This window comes from Podarcis melisellensis (assembly GCF_964234715.1).
Source record: "Podarcis melisellensis genome assembly, chromosome: 7".
NCBI classification, from domain to species: Eukaryota; Metazoa; Chordata; class Lepidosauria; order Squamata; family Lacertidae; genus Podarcis; species Podarcis melisellensis.
In genome coordinates this window covers 57071415-57077446 of record NC_138539.1, presented here as the reverse complement: position 1 = coordinate 57077446, position 6032 = coordinate 57071415, and the positions used below count along the sequence as shown (strand labels likewise).

The following is a 6032-nucleotide window of genomic DNA, read 5'->3' as shown; positions in this document are numbered from 1 at the left end:
AGGCCATAGAGGCTAGCCCCAGTACATAAAAAAGTTGGTGATTTTTATTTACCTGCACCTCCCCAAAAGCCAGGTCTTCAGGCTCTCTGGGTTCTGTATCCCATGGATTTGGAGGATTCAGTTCAACTAGCACCAATCCATTATCTGGACCTGTTTCAACAACTAGAAGGAGAGGAAATAAACCACTGCTTTGCTGCTTCTGCTGCTGCTTCATTCATAACCCCTAAACCTAGCTAACACATAGGCACTGATTTTTGGTTTCGTTGCCTGATTCTCAATGAACTATCTGGCAGGAGGAAAGAGAGAACTCTCTTCCTGTTTACCTGTCTCCCAGATATTCCCTTGGTCTGGTCAAGAGCAAAGCACCTGTCTACATACAAAATGAGCAAAGTTCCAAGATCTTCTTTGATTGGAGGCTGAAGCTTTTGCTCATCTACCCCTCTGAACATAAAATACCATGATATAGAGCTCTATCTTTGCTGGACCAGAAGAACCCTGTTCTCTTCCACTAATGGAACCTGGGCTCAGCCTGTGAGCCATTCTGGATATCATGCAACGGAATTTTCTAGCAGCTATTTGAGTTCTATTAATCAAGCACTAGTCAGTAAATGCTGTGTTTCATTGTCTTTTACAGCAACCCTAATTGCTTTATTTCTCTCCGTTGTACTGCTGAATATGTAATTGGAGTTACAACATACACAGTTATATAATTGAGACTGTTGAAAGGCTTGTTTGCCTCCTTCTGTACCGATGGACTATATTGTCTAATTTTGTTCGATGCTACGCTTTGAGCTTCTATTATCGCATGATTGCAGGATTGGGACTATTGAAAGGCTTGTTTGCCTCGGTGATATTGATTGATTACCTTCTCTCATTTTGTTCATACAATATTGACTTGTTTTATTAGTTGCATCTCCCCCATATGTTCTCTATTCAAGAACTGTGAAATAGCACAGGTTACATAGATGTTGTTAGAACATTATTAGCCACGTGTTGCCTGTTACTGCTTAAGTTTATCTAGGCTATAAAGGCAGGGAAAGGGTGGGGCAGCTCCGAGCAAAGGGTGTGACAATAGGGGTTGGTTAATATGGGTAGGTTAATATGACCGTAGCAAGGGTAGGTTAGTATGACCGTTTTAGTCCTCTGGTGACAGGCAGAAGGGAAAGAGAAGGAATTGGAGGGGGACAGATGGAAGTATCTGGGAGCAAAGGGGGCATTTGCAGTAGTTATTAGTTGGCTGGGGTGGAAAGAAGGTCTAAGGTGTTACCATGAGGGGAGTGATACGTAGTTGGCAAAGTGGGGGCAGAACCTCCCTAGTTAGAATTATCCAGAGTTAGGGTTAATAATAATAATAAATTATTATTTATACCCCACCCATCTGGCTGAGTTTCCCCGGCCACTCTGGGCGGCTCCCAATCGAGTGTTATTAGATGTTTACTCAAAAATGTTTTACTGTAGGGGGGAAAAGTTGTTGTTGTTTTGTTTTTAAAAAATAGCTTTTACCATTTGCCATGCTTGGCTTTTAAAAAACCAATCCAATACCTTACTGTTTTTGACTTTTATGCACGACAGCCAACAAAGTAAGCAATATAAATCAAATCAAACTCTTTAACTTGAGCAAATTGGATTTGTATTTCTATTAAGCCACAGAGCAAGAAAATAACAAGCGCGGCACTGCTATAAAAAGCTGCAGCAGACGTTACATTTTACCTAGTTCATCTTGGCAGAAGCTGTCTGGGGGGTTAACGTATTTCATTGTGCTCACATCCAGCTTCCAGTTATGCTTAGTGCAACGTACACATCTAGGTTAAAAAGTCAACAACAGAAATAACAACAATGGGGGTTTTAAAGTGTAAATTCTTAGAGCAATATTATAAATATTTAGCAACGCGAAGCTAGCCAATGAACTCGGATGCCATGTTGTTGGGAAAGATGCATTGCACAAAGAGAAGGAAGCAGTTTTAGGATAGAATAATAGTCAGAGTCTGGGTACACACTACTTTTAAAGCACATTTGAAACACAACCTTTCCCTTTGAAGGATTACGGGCTCTAACATTTACCCCCCCCCCACAAAAATTACAGTGCCCAGAATTCTTTGAGGGGAACAATGTGCTTTGAATATCTCACACAGCCAGAATGCTGGGCCGATTTTATTTATTTACTTCATTTAGGAAATGCTTCTCATGGAGCATCTTCAAGTGATTTTTCAATACAGTAATAACATCTATTAAACTTACAAAAATGCAGAGCTGAGAATAAAGCACAGTATTGGATTATCCTGGGTCAAGTATGAGAGGTATCAGGCTAGAGAACTAGAGAACTTTGTAGTGGAGGCATCAGTGACCAGTCACCATTTCTTTCTCTGCTCTACATTCTGACCAAACTCTAGGAATTGCAGGGAAGATGTAAAATATTACACAAGACAAGATAATCTGTACATATAAAGTATATGCTACATCTAATATATGATTACATTTTTAAAAAACTGTGGGGAAAGGACCTGCAAGACAGGACAAGGTAGAAAAGGGGGAAGGGGCTAAGGAAGAAATGGCAGAAATATTGCAAAAACATTTTTATTAACTAGCCACAGAGGCAGATTTAGGAGAGTGCAACCAGTTCAGTCACACTGGGTGCGTAGCCACAGGACCTCCACAGGGGACGCAGCAATTATGCTTTAGAATGGAATGCCAGAGGCGGGAAGGGGAGGCGGTTGCCAGTTTTTGGCATCACACAGGGTGCCACTGATATTTGAGACCCCCAGGTCCACTGCTGCCAGCCATATATATCTGAATATGCTGGTCTCCTTGATAGAGCTTTTAAATGCATGCGTCTCTCTTTGAGCCACCTCTGAACAGGCTCATTGGTGGTGCAGTTCTGTGGAGCTAGGGGGTGACCTAAGAGGACTTGAGGGGAAAGGGGGTGCCCTGTTTGGCAACTTGCCTGCTCTGGAACTTCAGTCATCATCATGAAGATCCTTAGCTACACTATTTTTTGTTGTTGCTGCAGAAAATACATTCCTTGTTCTCATGGGAAACCCAGCCAGATGGGTGGGGTATAAATAGTAAATAATAATAATAATACTTATCATGGACTTGAGGGCAAGTTGCCGCCAATGTCAATCTTTAAGATGGACTCATTCTCACTGGGGCAAATCTTGAGCCCCATCATCACAAAGGAATAGTGTTTCAAGTTTAACCAATCAGCTTTCCAAAAACCCCAACAACCCAGCATGCTACACAGTTGTCTATCTGAATTCTTAGTACTTCCCATGCTTATCAGTTTACGGGAGTATATTTATTGCGAACAGAAAGAGAGAGCGCAAATGGGGCAAAGTCTGGCCTTACTTTTGTGTCAGATCTTCAATATCTTTAATAAGCAATCCTCCTTGGTGCTTGCACAAGTTCTTGCATGCACGGAGCGTGTCCTTCTCCTTGTACAAGATGTAATTCTTCCCATCCGTTTTGTTCTTTAGGAAATTTATCCCTTCCTTGAGTACAGCCACCTCAGAAGGTGTAAGTGACAGCAGTGTCCTGCTGGTTTGCTCCACACTATTTGAAACCAAATAATGAGCAGTAAGAGATAACAAAACAAGCTTGGGTTTCTCAGAAAACATATCAGAAAACATCTTCAGAATTCATTTTGCTTAACAAATTAGATGCCAATATTTATTATTCTCTTTCAAAGACTTCCCCAAACCCTGGGCTGGAATGCTTCAGCTGGACCAAGGACAAGGAAACAACAGCATTTTTCTTCTCCTGTTTATTTTCGGGTTTAAAGCATGTGTCTTTTTAAAGGACATCAGGGGTGGGGTTTTTTTGCATATTTCAGCCATCTCCCTAGTATCTAGAACATGGTTAGGCAAACTAAGGCCCAGGGGCCAGATCTGGCTCAATCGCCTTCTAAATCCAGCCCGCGGATGGTCCGGGAATCAGTGTGTTTTTACATGAGTAGAATGTGTCCTTTTATTTAAAAGGCATCTCTGGGTTATTTGTGGGGCATAGGAATTCGTTCTTTTTTTTTCTTTTTCAAAATATAGTCCGGCCCCCAACAAGGTCATGTAGGAGGTGAGGACAGGTGAGCCCACCTAGGCCCGAAGTCAGCCCCCCCAAAGCAGGCTCAAAGCTTCTCAAAGCTTTTCAAAATCATTTTTCTCAGCAGCTAAGCACCAGAAACATTCCACTCTGCTGTAACAAAGGTAGAGAACAGTCCATTGTTTCTCAGGCCTTTCTCATGCCTTCTGGCCTTGCTAAAGAACCACATTGCAACTTACTTTCTGTCCGGGAACCATGCCAAAGCACAAGAATGAAACAACTGGAACACACTGAAAACCCCTCACCCCCTTTCCTGCCAAGAGTCCACAATAGTTCCAAGACAGCTTTCTGTACATGCTCAGGGGAACACATCATGGGGCAGGACTCCTGAGGGAGGAGAAAGGAGGAGGGAACTGGAAAGGGGTATATATGTTTGTGCACATGATTGTGAACTCGTGCATGCTTTTTGTGAGTTATCACACTTGCTCCTTCTACCAGTTCATGGATGGTAGAAATAAAAGCCTTTTCTCCGAAACTATTCCTTGAGTGTCTTTTGACTCCCACTTCCCTTTCCCAGGCGCAATATTTTTCCCACCCGAAGGCAAAGCCTCATAAGGCAACATTTCTTGGTGCGTTGGCCAGGAAAAACAGATTGCGTGGCGAGTTCCCGCCCCCCCGCCAGGATAAATAAAGACACGAGACACCAAATTTAAGGTTAATTGGGCGAATTAGGCCACAACTTTATTGAATTCAGGAATGAGAGGCATTGGCATAGGCATTGGTCCTAACGACTATCCGGCTCCAGCCCATTTGCTGGAGACACGGGGAAGGGTTAACCTTATATCGGGGGAGACTCCCGCGAGGCACGTCGACTAGGAGCTCCCCCGGGTCACCGCTCTGGGGCGTGCCTTTGGCCCACACCTCCATAGGCTTCGGACAGGGCCACGCCCCCCGGGGTCCTTTAACGGACCACCCTTCGCTCGCTGGGGGGAGGTGATGGCGTTCCTCCCCCCCCACACATCCTCTTAACCCCTTCTTACCAATGCCTACCGCCAAATGCCGAGAAGTTGTGACGAGTTGCTACAAGGTAGGCGAAAAACCAAAAGGCCAGAAATTGCCAATTGGGAAAAATTCCTACCATGCCCCTTGCGGCGACAGACCGAAGTCCATAGCAAAGTCAAAGACCTACCTAAGCCTACTTAAAGGGAGGGAGGGTGGGAAAACGTGAGGGCGAGCCGGCGAAAAGAGGGCGAGCCCCCTCCGTGCCGGCTCTAAATAGGGCAAACCACGCCCCCCCCAAACAGCCAGTGAATGGCTGGCTGGGGGGGGGCTGGCCCGGCCGGGATTCCCCTGCTCTCGCGGGGGCTGGGACCAGCCCCCGCTCATGTGGGGTGGGCGAGAAGCCCGCAACCCCACCTCCTGGGCAGGCCGGAAGTGGCTTTCCCTGAGGATAAGGGATGTGAGTCCAAGGCGTCCCTGTGGTGAACAGCTCGGTTCGTGTCAGCAGTTCCAGTGCACATCCTGCAAAGTTCGTGGGAGGAATTGCCAGCCGTTCCTGAGTGGACACAGAGCAAGGACCGGAGAAAAAGCAATGGCCGTAAGAAGGTACCTCGAGGACAAAGGTAAGGCTCCACAGGGTTAGGTGGGAGCAAAGAGAGTTTGATCAGCTCCACCAGTAGGGTAGAAAAGGTGCCACTGGTTTTGCCCAGAAAAGCAGCAAAAAGGGTGCTGCTGGGCACCGGTCAAAGTCTAAGCACTGCCGGTTGTGGTTGGTTGTTGGTTTTGTGCCCAGAAGAAGCAGGGGAAAAAGGTGCCCTTGGGCCCTGGTCAAAGTCTAAGCGCTGCCGGTTGTGGTTTTGGTGTTGGTGAAAAGGGGGTTGAGGGAGGTGCGTGGGTTTTTCTGAATGTGCGTGTGGGACACTCCAGTGAATGTTTTGAGTGTGTGAGACATTGAAAGCAACGTGTGGTCTGTGACTGAGTGAGAGAAATTATGTTAGGAG

General features: G+C 45.5%; 1 long non-coding RNA gene across 1 annotated transcript; it reads right to left on the bottom strand.

The window, feature by feature from the left end:
- Nucleotides 1-46: 46 nt before the first annotated feature.
- Nucleotides 47-4024, bottom strand: LOC309374522. The gene is made up of 3 exons (XR_014170609.1): nt 3346-4024; nt 1711-1802; nt 47-162 (listed from the first exon to the last, which is right to left on the bottom strand). It is a non-coding gene; the product is annotated as an uncharacterized lncRNA (long non-coding RNA).
- Between the last annotated feature and the right edge of the window lie 2008 nt (nt 4025-6032).